The sequence below is a fragment of the Lissotriton helveticus genome, unplaced genomic scaffold (assembly GCF_964261635.1).
Source record: "Lissotriton helveticus unplaced genomic scaffold, aLisHel1.1 SCAFFOLD_513, whole genome shotgun sequence".
In the NCBI taxonomy this organism is placed as follows: domain Eukaryota; kingdom Metazoa; phylum Chordata; class Amphibia; order Caudata; family Salamandridae; genus Lissotriton; species Lissotriton helveticus.
This window is the reverse complement of record NW_027611831.1, coordinates 463,539-479,166: the sequence shown is the minus strand read 5'-3', so window position 1 is coordinate 479,166 and position 15,628 is coordinate 463,539. Positions and strand designations below refer to the sequence as shown.

General features: G+C 43.4%; 1 pseudogene; it reads left to right on the top strand.

Moving 5' to 3' along the window:
* Nucleotides 1-15,628, top strand: part of LOC144806959 (putative DBH-like monooxygenase protein 2) — a 328,657-nt pseudogene that overhangs the window by 85,996 nt on the left and 227,033 nt on the right.

Genomic DNA, 15,628 nt, shown 5'->3' with positions numbered 1-15,628 from the left:
AGAGAGGTTCACATAGCTTATAATACTCACCATGTGTGCTGAAGGCATGCCTAGTAGAGGCATCTTCATGGTAAAGGCTGCGTGCAAAAGGCATGCCTGGTAGAGGCATGCATTCTTTTCACAAAAAAAACTACAACATAATATCTCTGTACCGCAGGATAATTTGTGCATTTATTTCAGGATTACCATGGTAGTGATGAAGGTACTCTGGTGCAGGATACTGTTCAAAATTACCATCTTGAGTTTGTGTCTGAAAATGAAGGACTTACAACCATGAGGTTCAGACGCAAGTTCATAACATGTGACCCCTTCGATGTTGATGTTACAGTAAGTGGTTATTTAATGAGTGTGGGATGATTGCCCATGACATAAAAGCGCATGTGATGTAATGAAGAATCAAAATAGTGACTTGCATGTTCAGCCTTATCTCTTTCGATCACTGTTCCCTTGCATAGTGGTAAGATGTGATGACCACTATCGTGTGAGATAGCAGCTTCCTGGTGATCTAGTGCTGCTGTTGTCTAGTGTTTAAATGTTAACTAACTGCAATAGAGATAACCATCATAAAGGATGTAATTGAGAACTTGGAGCAAAAATGAGTGAAAATATACCTCTGCAAAGTACAAACATGGGCAATGCTTGAGTTAATCTCTCCGTCCCACACCAACCCAACCACCACCAGAGAATCTAGAAGAAAGTATTAAAAGGTTGAAGTATTGAACAGTAGTCTTTTTTACCTTCCCCATGTGTAGGGAAATACCCAGCGCATCATCGCCTTATATGGGGATTCTGACACGATTGACTTCGATGGAATCAGTCAATATTTCATTTCATTCGTCCAGTTGCTGTCAGAAGCACCAGTCTCAGGACCAGCTCCAGAGTCGTCCTTCACCTATGACATAACAATGTCCAATGTGAGCATCATACGTAAAGTTCAATAACTAGTATAAAATTATTCCGATGAAACTGTGCCTCCTACGTTTGTGAGTGGGATCATTTGGCCATTGAACACTGTTTTTTAAAGGTATTAGAACAGACTCTCCTGACTTGGCACTGCTTCAATAACACAGCAATAGGACATGATTTATAGTTTTCTGCCCCAAGTGGTAAGAACAATGGTAGTTAATGTTACTCACTGGGCTATGTAACAGTAATAGGTGCTGTGCAAGTATTGTGGTGCTTGCTGCAAATTATGAATAATGTATGTTTAGTGCCCCAGACAAAGTATAAAGTTGCTGCTGAAGCACTCCCCATGCATCTTCTCACTTAAAGGCGGTTTTCATCTCAGTGCTACCCTTAAGCATCTGTCATTTCCTGATAAGGGCAGTGGTAAGTTTTGAGCCTCTCATTTCTTTTAACGACTAACTCTTTTCTTTGTTTGTTTGTATTTTTTACAGTAGAAGTTCTCATATTTATCCAGCATTGTTTCTCATAATGTTTTCTACTGTTAATATTGCAACTTCTTCAGTAATTACAAGCAAAGGTAAATATATTTTGTTGTTGGCAAAAAAAACAGCAAGACACCCTGGAGCAGAAAATGGTGGACGAGAAGGTTAACACTATTGCATCCAACAACAGGTGGTGGGGATTGTAGCAGTTGGGTAAAGATGCGAGAGAGGAGGTTACGCAGGTAGCTGAGAGTGTAGCTAATCAAAATGTGATTGCGGGCGGTTCCATGTTACAATATCGATAAAAATATAGTCTGATGTAAATATTTCAGCCTGTTGTTTACAGATAAATTGCTTACTTGAGTGTAAACATTTTATTATTAACTTCAATGGTGGCAATACTTTAGTAAACAAGATTTTGAATACAATATATTTTTTTAATTTATATTCAGGCTGAGATATTCTGCTATCATGCTGGCTCCTAGACAAGTCGCGGTGGAGACGTCAGTGTTGGTGCAGTACTAGTAATAACTTTGTTCTGGGTGAGTGTGTGGCTCCCACCAGAGAACTGGGACCGACTGCTCCTTGCCACTAGGTGCACTGCTGTCCTGAGCAGCCACTTCTGCCACTGCTGCAAAAAGGTCACATATTTTTCTTCCCATTGTCTCTTTCTTGAGGAGCTTCATTCTGTATCAGATTGAAAAATAACAAAGAGCTGCATTTCATTAAGAATGTATGGAGGGCTAGGAATGAGACAAGAAGGGGTCTTACTCTCCCTAAATATCGTCATTTAAAATGGGATTCCTGGGCCCAACCAAGTAAAGATTTCTTGATTAAACCAAATGGAACATGACTAGATGTGTATTTCTAATGTGTGAACCTTAATACAGGTTCCAATCTCAATGTCTGAACATTATTATAGGGTTAACATGTCTGTTCTCATATCTGAAAATTACTACATGCTCATCTCCCATGTTTGAACACAACTACAGGTTCAAATCTCATGTCTAAACATAACTACATGTTCAAATCTCATGTCTGTGCATTACTACGGGGTCAGCTCTCATGTTTGACACTGCAAAAATGGTCAAGCTCATCAAGGCTGGAAGATGAAGGGAGAACATTGTGCCAATCTGGTCTTAAGTGTCTTTAAGCCTCCAGTGGTGGCCAAAGCTCTTTGGATTTGAAAAATGATAAGGCAGCAGGGGATGTTGCTGCTGAGGTTAAATGAGTGAATATTACTTGTATACACAGGATTGTGCCCAAGCCACTGCAAACATCAGCTCATAAATCACCAAATACAGATGTCTAGGGTGCCTATTCACAAACTACATGTGGTGGTGTGTTTAGTAGTACTACATTAATACTACTAAAGTACTACAAAATGTTATTCACAAAACAATGGACGTAAAACTCCACCTCCACCTCTCCTATCTTTTCTAGAGGGAAATACTTACACATGCAATTTTACTACTTGATAGTACATATTGGAGGGACCAGGAGGTGTGGTTGAAAAATGGAGTGTACTTATTAAAAATAAATGGAATTTAGGGAGGCGTAGGAAGGGGTTAACAGAAGACTATGGAGGTTTAGGGAGGGGTATAGTAAGCCCATTCCTATCCACAAACTCCACTTCTAAAATTATTCCAGCCAAAAAAGATCCAAAACAGTAGTAAATCTACTTCAGCTCAGCATATGCCCAGCAACTCACATGGCCAACCACTAGTACTTTAATACCTTCCTGTAGAAAATAATGGCAGGAACTTAAAATACAATCTCACTATAAAAATCATGAATACATTTAGGCTAAAGAATTCAACAATTGCTTACTAAACGGAGTTTCTAAATCAGCATAGCAAAACCTAACAGTGCCAAGGAAATACTAACTCTCCACTAGAAAATAAAATGTTTTTTGTAAAGCCCTCACTCGCCACGGTTACCCCTTTAATGGCATACTTTATCATTGGGTCCATCCCGTTCCACTGCAGAGCAGGGCATGCTACAACCTACAGATTATGTGGGAGCACTTAGATGAATATAGAGTGAAAAAGGAGTTGGGGTAAATAACGGAGTGGTAGGAAGTTGATGTAAAAAATGCCTGCCTAAAGGGTTATTTAAATGTATTCTGACCCCTAATCAATATGGTTAAAACAGGAAGGGGCGGGGTTTAAGAATGCAGGGTGTCATGTACCTGGTTCTTAAAGGGTCAATATGTTTCAAGCCGTACCCCTATTGACTTTTCATCAGGACCTAGGGAAAGAGTCATTTATGTTGATAGTAACTCCCTGGTACCCCTCCTGCTCTGATCCGACTGGATGTACATATACTACATACAACTTGAAGGTGTACGCTTATACCACCTAACTGACAAGCCTTGTCTTTGTTTATTTATATCACTTTGCTAATGGCCCATGGGTCTACCGGGGGACAGTGTAGCCTGTAGTCAAACTTGCATCAAGGCAGCAATTCTGTTGATACACCTACTGAATGTTTCCCGCCGGTTTCCGCATACATTACTAAATAGACTAACATGAAAAGTGAAATGCTTATATGCAAATAGTGCAGGAGTAGAGAAGGAGAATTTAGGTAGGGTTAGACATCTGTGAGAAAGTATTATCTTCACAATCAGGCTTCCATGGATACTTCCAAGGATTCATGAGACCGCTGCATAAGTTCAAGGAAGTCTTTGGATTCAAGGTAAATGTTGACAATTCTGAGTGTCAATGGGATAGCTCTGGAATCTAGTTAACAGGGATGAAGGCTGGTCATAGGCAGTGGCAAGATGCACCTGCTGCTTTCTTATTTATATCAGGTTAAAAGCAGGAGTGCAAAAGTCACAAACTTTTGATTTGAGTAAAGTATTTTTTTTCTGGAAGCTTTGTGAAGATGCAAGTTTTTTGCTGAACACCATTAGTGAACACCAATGTGAAAAGTGCACCTCAGGGTTAAATTTGCCTTCAAAACACACACAAGCAGAAATAAATGTCTAGTTCAACAAGAAAATGTCTCTCATGGAGACCTTTCGACTAAAACCAGTTTCCACAGAATGAAATCATGCAGCATTCAATGTAACATAAAATGATGAATATTGTCTAGGGAATCAAAGAGGCTTGGCAGACAGAAAACTACTTTGTAAAGTCGGAAGACAGCTTTATCTTTGTAGGAGGTGGAATCTGACTACATGGTTTCCCCCACTTTTCTCCTGGTGTTTTGATGGTTTTTGACTTACTTTGGCCGGTAACCTGCTATTAGGGTCCCTAGCCTAGCTGCCTCCTCTCTAAATTGATTCCAGGTACACTCCAGTTTGGTTACTGGGGTACCCTTATGAGTCCCTAGTATATGGTACCTTAGGTACCAAGGGCCTAGGTATCCCAGAGGCCCACCAGGGGCTGCAGCATGTATGGTGCCACCCCTGGGAATCCTTGTAAAATGACGCCACAGGACTGCTACTGCAGCCTGTCTAAGGTGGTGCATGCACCCCTTACTTACATATAGGTAACCTATATCTACCTTCAATCACTACACATATACACATATCAGTCACCCCTATGGCAGGCCTTATACATCCTGAATGCAGGGTGCTGGGTTTTGTGTGAGAGGGTGGCCATGCATGAGCAGGGCCCCCCTGCAGCCTTTGGAATCTCTTTTCTTGGGCTGGTTTGTGATGCAGCCAAACCATATATTCTTACGTGCATTATAACCTTGCGCTAAATGCTAACTTTGGAATGGTTGGCAGGAATCAAGTCATGTTTGGTGTCAAGCCCCCCGCCCAACCTGGTGGTGGGGGTATGATTCCACCCTTCTAGAGGAAGAGACATGTACACAACGGTATACCTGGTACCAGTTTAAAAGAACTCTGGCATCGCAAAATGGATGCTGCAGCCACAGTCACAAGTCTGGCCTCCTGCTGCTGGATGAAATTCCGGCAGGGTAGGTCTGGACAATATCTTTCCTGTCATTGGGTGGTATAACCACCTCCCAGACAGGCTGTAGTGTATTGGGGTTGCGTGGGTGCAATCCAAGAGTGCTTTGAAGTCTGCACTTCCTGTCCATAGCCCAGTTCGAAAAGGTTGCAGGGGCTAACAGCCCCTGCTCAGGTGCAAAACTGGACAAAGGAAATTGGTGTAGTCACCCCTCTTTCCAACCCCTCTCATAGGTGGGTCCCCAGTGTTAGTCCAACCCCTTCCTTGGGTATAAGAAACGAACCCCTAACTACAGCACTTTAGATTCCACCTGGACAAAACTTTGCTACAGAAATCCCGGAACTTCGACGAGCTACACGACTAGATGACTGTAGAATCTCCGTTGGAGTAAAGGACTTACTCCCCTGCTTGGCAGGCACCAAAGATGCATCTGCCCAGTCTGCATCTCTGAAGCTCCCGCCGGACTCCAAAGTATTTGCAGCCCAGGAGGTGGATCTCCAGATTTCTCCGAGGCTGACCTAAGTCCCCAGCAAAGCTGAGACCTGCAGCCCTTGTGAGTACTATGGAAATGGAACCCCTGGACACCGTGCACATTTTCAAGTGCATTAGCTTCTCAATGCTCATTGAAGCTGTGCATTGGGATACTTGTAGCCAGACCCCGAGCACCTTTTCCACCGAAGAGTGCTGGCCTACACTCCACGAGTGTTCCCTGAGCCGGCCCTATGTGTATTCGCTTGAGGTGCCTTCGCGATCCCTGGTCTGTTGACTGGTGGGTCCCTGAGAAGGCAACTTTGGCTTTCCTTGCTCCAAACTTGCCCTGACTCTCCACCACTTGGTGAGTCCCCCAGACCTTCCTGGTCCGCATCAAAGCCTATTTTCTCTTCCTGCGTGGGTTACTGTTGCCAAGGCTTGTTGGGTCCAATCCGGGCACCGATACCACATCACTCGACATCTTTCGTGGGACAGCTCGAATCCAGCTCCTGGACATCATCAACGCTTCCTGGTCCTCATGGCTGCAGAGTCAAGCTTCACCTCTTCACACCTGAAACACCTGACATCGGTGGACATTCGTCTATCATGACCCTGGTCACTGGCAAGTGACCCAGACTCTGTCCCTTCTGCTTTCAGGTTCTTCACATCTTCGATCCAGGCTTGGATAACCCCAGACACTTTCCACTTTGACGGCAGCAGTACTTTGCAGCAGATCACCATTGAAATCAACACCGAATCCCGACACCAAAAGACACCTATTCCCTGGGTGAGGTAACTCGAGTACTCCAGTGCTCCCATGGGTGATGGCCCTAGAACCCGTTAAGTCTAAAGGGGTTTGCTCAAAGTCCTCTTCGAAGTGTTCTTACTTTTTAAATTTCCAACTGCAACTTTCCCCATAGAAGCCAAAGGCGATTTGCGGCTGTGTTCTCACACTGCACGCACCCCCACTGGGTCCCTTGTGTCACTACCTTTGGTGGTTCCTTGTGGTCCTAGCGATTGTACAGGCTCTAGGCCATGTGTCTAGTCAAGTCAAGGTCCTTATACCACTTTCCTAATATATGGTTTGGTTCGCCCCTAGTGCCTAAAGTATATTGTGCTACTTTACTGTGATTAGGGTGTTTGCCTGAGAATGTCTCTTAGTACTTGGATGGTTACTAAGAGACATTCTCAGGCAAACACCCTGGCCGCACCACACACCTATAGATTTCATCTTGGACTGTGCTACCATAGCACTCAAGGACAACTACTTCAAATATGAGGGCACCTATTACCTACAAACCAACGACACATCGATGGGCAGCGTTTTTGCCCCCAGCATAGCGGGACTATATATCCACCACTTCGAGGAGACCCACATTCAATCTGACTCCAACCCATTTACTCAGAATATAAGGAAATGGCGCCGCTACATCGATGATAACCTAGTGATCTGGCAGGGCTCTGCCCAGACCCTGGATGCTTTTCTCACTTGGCTCAACAACAGAGACCCCTACTTGAAATTCACAAGCACATCCAATTCTACCACACTTGACTTCCTGGACCTTACCATCACAGCCAACCAAGGGCACCTCACTACCACCACTTACTACAAGCCTACGGCCAGAAACTCTCTACTCCGCTATGAGAGCTTCCACCCCAGAACTCTCAGAGAGAACCTCCCATATGGCCAATTCCTGCGAATACGCAGGAACTGCAGCAAGGTGTCAGACTACAAAAAACAAGCTTCCAACATGGGAAAGAAACTCGAAGATCGGGGCTACCCCAAATGCATCATCGCCAAGTCCAAAAGAGCCAGGAATCAAAATAGAGATGCCCTCCTTGAAACCACAGTGTAGGAGACAAATGAACAGCCAATAACTTGTGTCACCACTTATAACACTGCCTCTAACCAGGTAGCCAGGATCATTCAAAAAAACTGGAGGATCATCAACTCCGGTAATAGGGAATGGGACAAACCACGTTTTGCATATAAAAGAGCCAACAACCTCAAGGACCAATTAGTTTCCACACATCCCAGACCACAGACCAGAATTGAAGTGAACACAATCCACAACATTTGGGGTCTACCTAGTGTGACAGGACACTACCCCTGCAATGATTGCAGTGTGTGCCACCTTACCAAACACACCAAAACGCTGGATCTAGAACCGGGTAAAACCTGGACCCAACGGTCACACACCAACTGCAATTCACGTAATGTAGTCTATATGTTGACATGCACCTGTGGTCTGCGCTACATTGGCATGACCACGTGCAAAGTACGCACTAGGCTGGTGGAACACAGGAGTACAATAAGAACTAAGAAAAATGTGAGCAGACTCACTGATCACTTCCTTCGCTTTAACCATACTCCCAATGACTTTCGCTGGACCATCATTGAACATTTCCCTGACAATGGGCCAGATAATGAGAAAAAGCTTCTGAATAAGGAACAACGCTGGATTTATCAACTTTCATCACGGAAGGATGGCCTCAATGACGCCATTCCGTGGAACTCCCTCAATCATTAAACTCCTTCTCTTCAAACCACTCTACACGCATGCGGCTTCATCGCACATTCCCTTCAAGTGATGACACACGTGTCAAGCCACAAGAAGCCATTTTCTAATGCTCCAACGGGCATGGTATATATCGAGCCCTCCTTTCTATGGGACTCTTCCTCTTCAAAACTATTTTGCAGGCACGCAGCTTCACCGCGCATGCGCTAACACCCGCGGTAACAAACTAAGCCCTGCCCGCCTCAGAAGACATATGGCTTCAGTACGCATGCGCAAACCTTTTCTGTTTGTCCCAGCTACACGCATGCGCAGCGCTCACGCAACTGGGCAAGTCTCTCCTCCATTGTTACCCCACACAGGTGCAAGCAATTGAATCGCCCATAAAAGCAGACCGCCACACTCCGAATAGGTTCCGGAGTACGAAGACGGCACACAGGTATCCCGCAGTTCCTGACCAAGACTGAGTACGCTGCTCTACCTACACTACGCCCTGGTAAGCGTTTCTTCCCATACAGGTCCCCCTCAATTCAGTGGTCATACATTTGTCATACATTTGTATTCCAGGGTAATTTCCTTTGCCGATCTACTCCTGGAAGCACCGCAGACCATTTGTCAGCGTGAGAATACTTACCCTTACGCTCTCACCTTTTCTCCACATAATATGTGTGATTGTTCGCTTTCTAGAATCACCACGACAATTAGAAACCGATTATGACCACTAACAGTACCACCAGTACTGTTAAACCTTTGCAGCTTGTACCCCTTACACACAACACTTATAAACGGCAATTTTATTTGACTTTTGCAACATGCTAAACCATCTCTATATATGTCATGTCTCTGTCATTAATGTTGTATGTCCAGGTATGCTTGAGGAGGGAATCCCCCCTCTAACACCTAGAGCACCTTAGTGAATGCGACACATAGTCTATCACACTCACTTAACTTTATTTTAAAACGCACCATCACATTTAAACGGTCCTGAAGAAATCCATATTTAAAAGAAGGCAATGGCTGAAACATGTTGACCCACACTGGATGTAGGAGGCCATAATCCGCCACCACCACATCCACCCTGCCTGTTTTTAACCGCTGACAGGAGCCCAAATATTAAAATTGTATTTAACCCTCCGGGACTGGGACTCCTGCCAAGCCGTTTTAATCCCATTTCACCTTTCTCACCTCACTGCACTCTCAGTAAGATACCTGCTCTGCTGTAATCAGGCGTCGAAGCACACCCGGGACACATTAGGTGTCACTGGGTGGGCCCGATGATGAAGCATGCCACCAACTAGGTTGGTGGGTGAGGGCTTCATGAAGACGGAACATGACTCTTTAGAGTTCCATAAAAGTCAAAACATAGCTAGTTCTCTTTGATATAAATAATTAATTGTGGGGATTCGGACTAGCTATCTGCTCCTCTCTCTCCTTCTTGATACGCAACTTTAGAAAGTTGCCACTCTGTTGTCCAAGGATCCAGTGGCCATTTGCAGTTGATAGCTATAAGTAAGTATGGGAGAAATTTGCGAATTCGCAGTACGCAAAGTTCGCGCAATACCGAATTTGCGTCCCGCATAATCCGTGCGAATTTGCAGATTTTTTTTTGCATGTTCGCGGGTTTTTTTTGCATATTTGCGGGCCTCTTGCAGGGCACCGACCGCGAAGTTACCCATGCAGTCGTAAAGGGGCGTGGCCATCATGTGCCCGTTGCGTATTTCCGTTGCAGGACGAGTTCCCGTGTATTTTTGCGTGCTCGCGGGGGAAATATCGCGTGAACTTACCCACGCAGTCCTCAATGGGCGCGGCCATCTTGTTTTTTATTCATTGCTATGGTTCTGGGCATGGCTTTTGTATCCTCTTTCAATCTTTGCAATCCTTTGTTTCTTTGAACTTTTTTTTGCTCTTTTTTGCTCATTATCTATCTCTCTATTTGTCTAGATCTATATTGTGTGGGGTTTTTTCAACTTTTTGTTACTTTAATAACCACTTTTTTTGTTTAGCTCTCTCTTTTATTTAATTTATTTTTTCCCCTATTATTTTCTTCTTTCGCCCTTGACCATGCAAGGGGAAGGGTCCCGCACCCCGTACCCGGCTCCCATGCGGGCGATTGAGGGGGGAGAATGTAGTGTCCAGGCAGGTTTTCACCGCGGGGGAGGTGGTTGCGCTTATATTTTTTGTTCTGCGCCACCTCCCTAAGACCGTGGCAGCAGGGGGCAGGCCCGGTAAAGGGTATGGCCTCCGGGAGCGTCGACCAGCGGTGGGATAAGGTGTGCCATGCCATGCGGAGGGAGTCGGGGGTCCGGCGCACCTATGACCAAGCGCCGCACCGGTGGGCTGACCTCCTCGACCGGGAGCAGGACCTGCTCAACCTGCTAGGCGTGGATATCCTTGGCCTTGGTGAGTAGCTTGTTAATCACTACTTTGTTTTCTTCTGCTCTGTGTTATATTGCTAATATATGTTTTTCCCGAAGAGCAAGAATGCTGCAGATTCGATTACATTGCAGGTAAAATAATGTTTCAATAGCTTCTGTAATTGCAGGTGCTCGCCTCCTCAGTGGCGTTGCTACTAGGCTTACTTGTTTGCAACTTTGTGCTCATTTGGTCTGAATATGTATGAGTGTAGTACTTTACAGAACTGCGTAATGCTAGAGAGACTAGAGACTCAAGTCTAGTCCTTCCTTTGTACTCCTGCTGCCACTAAGAAGAAGAGATAGTGATGAATTGATAGGTTGAGTATATTATGACTTGTTATTAGTAGTAGGACATTTTTTAGTGGTCTGCAATCATGATGACGGACTGTGTCGGTCACGTCGCGTGCTGCTGAGTGCTGGCCGTCGTAGAAGAACCTTTTTGTTGTTGGTTTAGTTAGTGATTTACATAACTTTCCAAGTAGACGGTCTGCGAATCCAGCAATACTGTACTAGTATCCTCCTAGTTGACTAGATCAGATAGGTCAATACATGTAGTGCAATTGTTGCTAAGTTGTTTCCCCGAGATAATTTTACATTGTGGTCAAAGAAATTAAATATTTCAAAAAAACAATCATCCAAGTTTGTGTTTATTTCATGATCATCAGAACCTCCCAGGGGCAAGAAGACAGCAACACCCCAGACTCCGGCGGAACGGAGTGGGCAGGAACGGTCCTCTGCAGGCTATTCTGCTGGCCCCAGTAAGTTGTTCCGTTGTTAATATAATTATACTTCCCTAACTTTTACAGCTCCTATTCATTCCAAACTTTTTCCTAATTCTATTTTTTACAAAATAGTCTTTGATCTTCTTGTAGACTGTTTCTACATTCTTATCCTGCCTCTCTACCATCACTCTCTGTGCTACTACTATTTACTATTATTATGACTCGGTCTGTGTAGGTAGCTAAGCTTGCCCAGTCAGCAAACGGTGTTAAACAAAACTCTGATCCAGCAATAGCTCTAGAGGCACTCAGTGCAGTCCTCTGGGTTGCTGTCTAATCCAGTCTTCTTAATGTTAGTGCTTTGACAATTTCCAACAACAAAATGTCAATGTCCACCAAGAATAACCCTAGTACTAAACTTTTAGATTTGATGGTAGCACATACCATACCGCTAGTGTTTCAGGGACTATTCTGCACATTCAGAAGTACGGACAAGAGAAATAGGACATTGTTGCTGTTAGGTGCAGTTCGACTTTCCACATACCTCAGTCAGAAGTAACCGTGCGGGACTCGGGAGCCCTCACCTTGTTGGAACTTCAAGTCCTCCTGGTGGTGTGAGGAGTAGTTAGTTCCGTCTGTAAATATAAAAATGTTGCACGTTAAAGAGCAAGTATTCATCAGTTGTGCTAAAAAGAGTTGCATGTTATGGCTAAGCATATAAGTTCTAGTGGAGTTGTGCACACTGTGGAATGTGTGTGCATCCCTGTGTGTTGAGGCACTCCTTGGGGTTCAATGAAGACTCCAAAGTTACTTGAAAAATAGTCTTTATTTGTTGTTAATCATTGGATAATTTTACGCTTGATATTATTAGCATATCAGCGTATTAGAATCATCGTATTTAACTTTGATGGAACTCCGATGCATTTCGAGCATGTCCTGCACTTTTTCAAGGAGTTACTAAAAAAACGAAGAAGATATGAACACGCTGGTTAGGGGACGGGAATGTGTAATGGGGGTATCCGTGATGTTAGAGAGGGCATGTAAAATGCTCGTCGTTTAAATATCAAAACCAAATCACTGGGATAGCGATATAGTGTGTATTAGTTGGATGGTGATTAGGGGGTGGTTGGATTACTACAGGGTTATGTGATGTGTAAACATGAGTCCTATACTTACGAATTTCGAAACGGAATGGGGAACAATCGTGCTAAAAGAAAAACGATGATAGCGAGTGTTAGGCATCACGTGATATGGATTAAAGTATAAATGTAAAACCTTGCGGTAAACGCAAAGTGGGTTAGAGAAAAGCTAACTTCGTGATGTTAGCGTAGATCTCTCGAAGCCAAGTCAGTGTTCGGAATACTGGTTCTCGTGGTGTGGGGCGGTGGAAGACTCCGCGTATAATGGGAGCGATTAGTAATAGAGGATGGACTACGTGTTAGGGTTGAGAAAAGGTGAGTTTAGACATAAATGTTGGACAAATGTGGAAATCATGTTGGTGAGTGTACAGGGAGGGTTGGGTATAGAGAATAGGGTTTGGGGCGAAGTAGAATGAGGTGATTGAGCAATGTAAACAAACAAGGGTATACAAATATATTGTCTATAACATGAAAAATGTATTAATGCAATTAGAACAAATATGAAAAGTACAAACTATATAAGAATACATAAAGGTATACTATTGTTGTGTCAACGAAATGCAGAATATTATAAGTATAATTAAAGATAGCAACTGAATTCTGTACGATCATTAAGTCCATCTGACTTCAGTGATTGAAGGCGGTATATCCATTCCATTTCTCGTTGTAAGAGAAATTTCCGGTTATCTCTTCCTTCAATTTTGGTGATGGTTTCAAGAACGATGAATTTTAATTGAGCAACGGAGTGTTGTTGTTCTGAAAAATGTAAAGCTACACTGGATTTCTCGTATTTATTGCGGATGTTTGATTTATGTTCGTTAATTCGAGTTTTGATTTTTCTCTCCGTTTTGCCTACGTAGATCTTTCCGCAGGGACATTTAATCCCATAAATGAGGTTCGTGGAATCACAGGATGCATCAACTTTAAGTTTGATAGAATAACCTTTCATAGGATGGGTGATGTTGTTGCCCTTGATGACACAATTACAGTTGTTGCAGTTCATGCATGGGCGTGTTCCTTTGTGTGTTTTGGGAATGTCTGTTTTTTTTGTGAGTAATTGTTGGATGTTATTGCTGTTGGTGTAAGCAAATATGGGTTGAGTCTTAAAGATGTCCCTAAAGTCGGGTTCCATTTGTAGAATGGGCCAGTGTCTTAGGATGATTTTCTTAAAGGCAATGCTTGAGGTGGAAAATTTAGACACTAGGATCATTCTTTGGTCCTTGGGTTTTGTGGTTCTTGTCAGGGTGTCTTGTCGGTTGATGTTTTCGGTACGTGTAATGGCGTCTTTAAGAATGTATTCAGGGTAACCTCTTACACTGAATCGGTCATACATTTCTCTGGTTTCTGATTTTAAGTGTTGGTTCATCAGATACAATGCGTTTTACTCGCAGCATTTGCGAGTATGGTAGATGTTTCTTAAGAGAACCTTGATGAAAGCTGGTAAAATGTAAAGAGTTGTTTCGGTCTGTGGATTTTCGGTACAGGTCGGTGACAAATCCATGTACGGTGATCTGGATATTAACATCCAGAAAAGGAAGGTTGGTTTCACTTATCTGCCATGTAAATTTTATTCTTTCGTCCTTGGTGTTCAGTGAGGTTAAAGCATTTTGGAGAGAATCTTTTGAATCAGTCCAAATTATGAGAAGGTCGTCGATGTATCTGACGTACAGTTTAATTTTGTCATTTAGATCTTTATTGCCATATATGTATGTGTCTTCAAAATTTTGCATGTAGATATTGGCATATGTAGGAGCCGCACAGTTTCCCATTGCCATGCCGGACAGTTGGAGGCACCAGTGATTGTCGTGTTGAAAGTAACTGTGGTATAGGGTATATACCATAAGTTCCATCAGAAATTCTTGTGTGGGTCTGTCAATTTGGCTTTGAAGAATGGCTTTTTCAATCGCTTAAATACCGCCCTGGTGGGGAATGGAGGTATATAAGGAGCTAACGTCAGCTGTACATAAGATTAGAGGTTCTGCTTTGTCAATGTGGATTTCCGAGAGTTTCAATAGTCGTGATGTTGTGTCTTTAATGTAGGTTTTCATGTTGGTGACCAAAGGTTGTAGATAACGGTCTATGAATTTTCCCACTTGTTCATGTAAAGATCCCTTGGTGGACACGATGGGCCTGAAGGGTGGGTCGTGGAGGTTTTTGTGAATTTTTGGAGACATCTGAATGGATGGGCTTCTTGGATGTTCACGTAAGAGGTAGTTTTTTGTGCGAAGTTCGATGGTGCCTGTGTCACAAGCCTTTGTTACTATACTTTGTAAGGTGGTTTGGAAATCCCTCGTTGGGTTGTTGTCTAATTTCTTGTACATAGACTCATCATGGATGTGTTAATAAAGTTTTTTGTGGTACATGTCGGAATTCAAGATTACTAGGGCTCCACCTTTATCAGCCTTCATACATTTGATGTCAGGGGTGTTCGCCAGACTTTTTAGTGTGTCTTTGTCTTTTTGTGTGATGTTGCCGTACTTCGTGGATTTTTTTTAATTAATTTTTGATAGGTCGTTTCTGACCAGATTTTCAAATAGGTCGATGCACTTGTGGCTACATGGTGCTTGGTAAACACTGATTGGTTTCAAGCCTTTAAGTTGGTCTTGTTTTTCTTCCGTTTTTAGTGGTAGGACGTTATCGAAGAAATGGCGTAATTTGAGTTTGCGTGTGAATTTGAAAGTACTAACTTCCAGTTCCAATAAGTTGGTTTTTGTAGTCGGTATAAACGACGTGCCTTTTTCAAGTAGTTGCATTTGGTGAGGTGAAAGGGTAGTATTTGAGATGTTGATGACTAGGGTTTTTTTGGGGTTTCAGGTCTTTCTTGGTTACGGTGCTCCGTGTAGTTGGTGGGCTCTTTTCCTTGTCTTTTCTTTTTGCTCCTCCTGGGTCTTCTGTTTGTTCCTGGCCTACTTCTAAAAAATTAAACGGAGTAGGTTGTTGTCCCTCTGTGGAGGTGGTTGCTTGGTTGGATGGTTGCTGGTCGGTTTTAGATGTCGTGACGGTTTGAGAAGTGGTTTTTCTCGGTTGGCGATATGATGAATCGCTCCCTGATGATGAG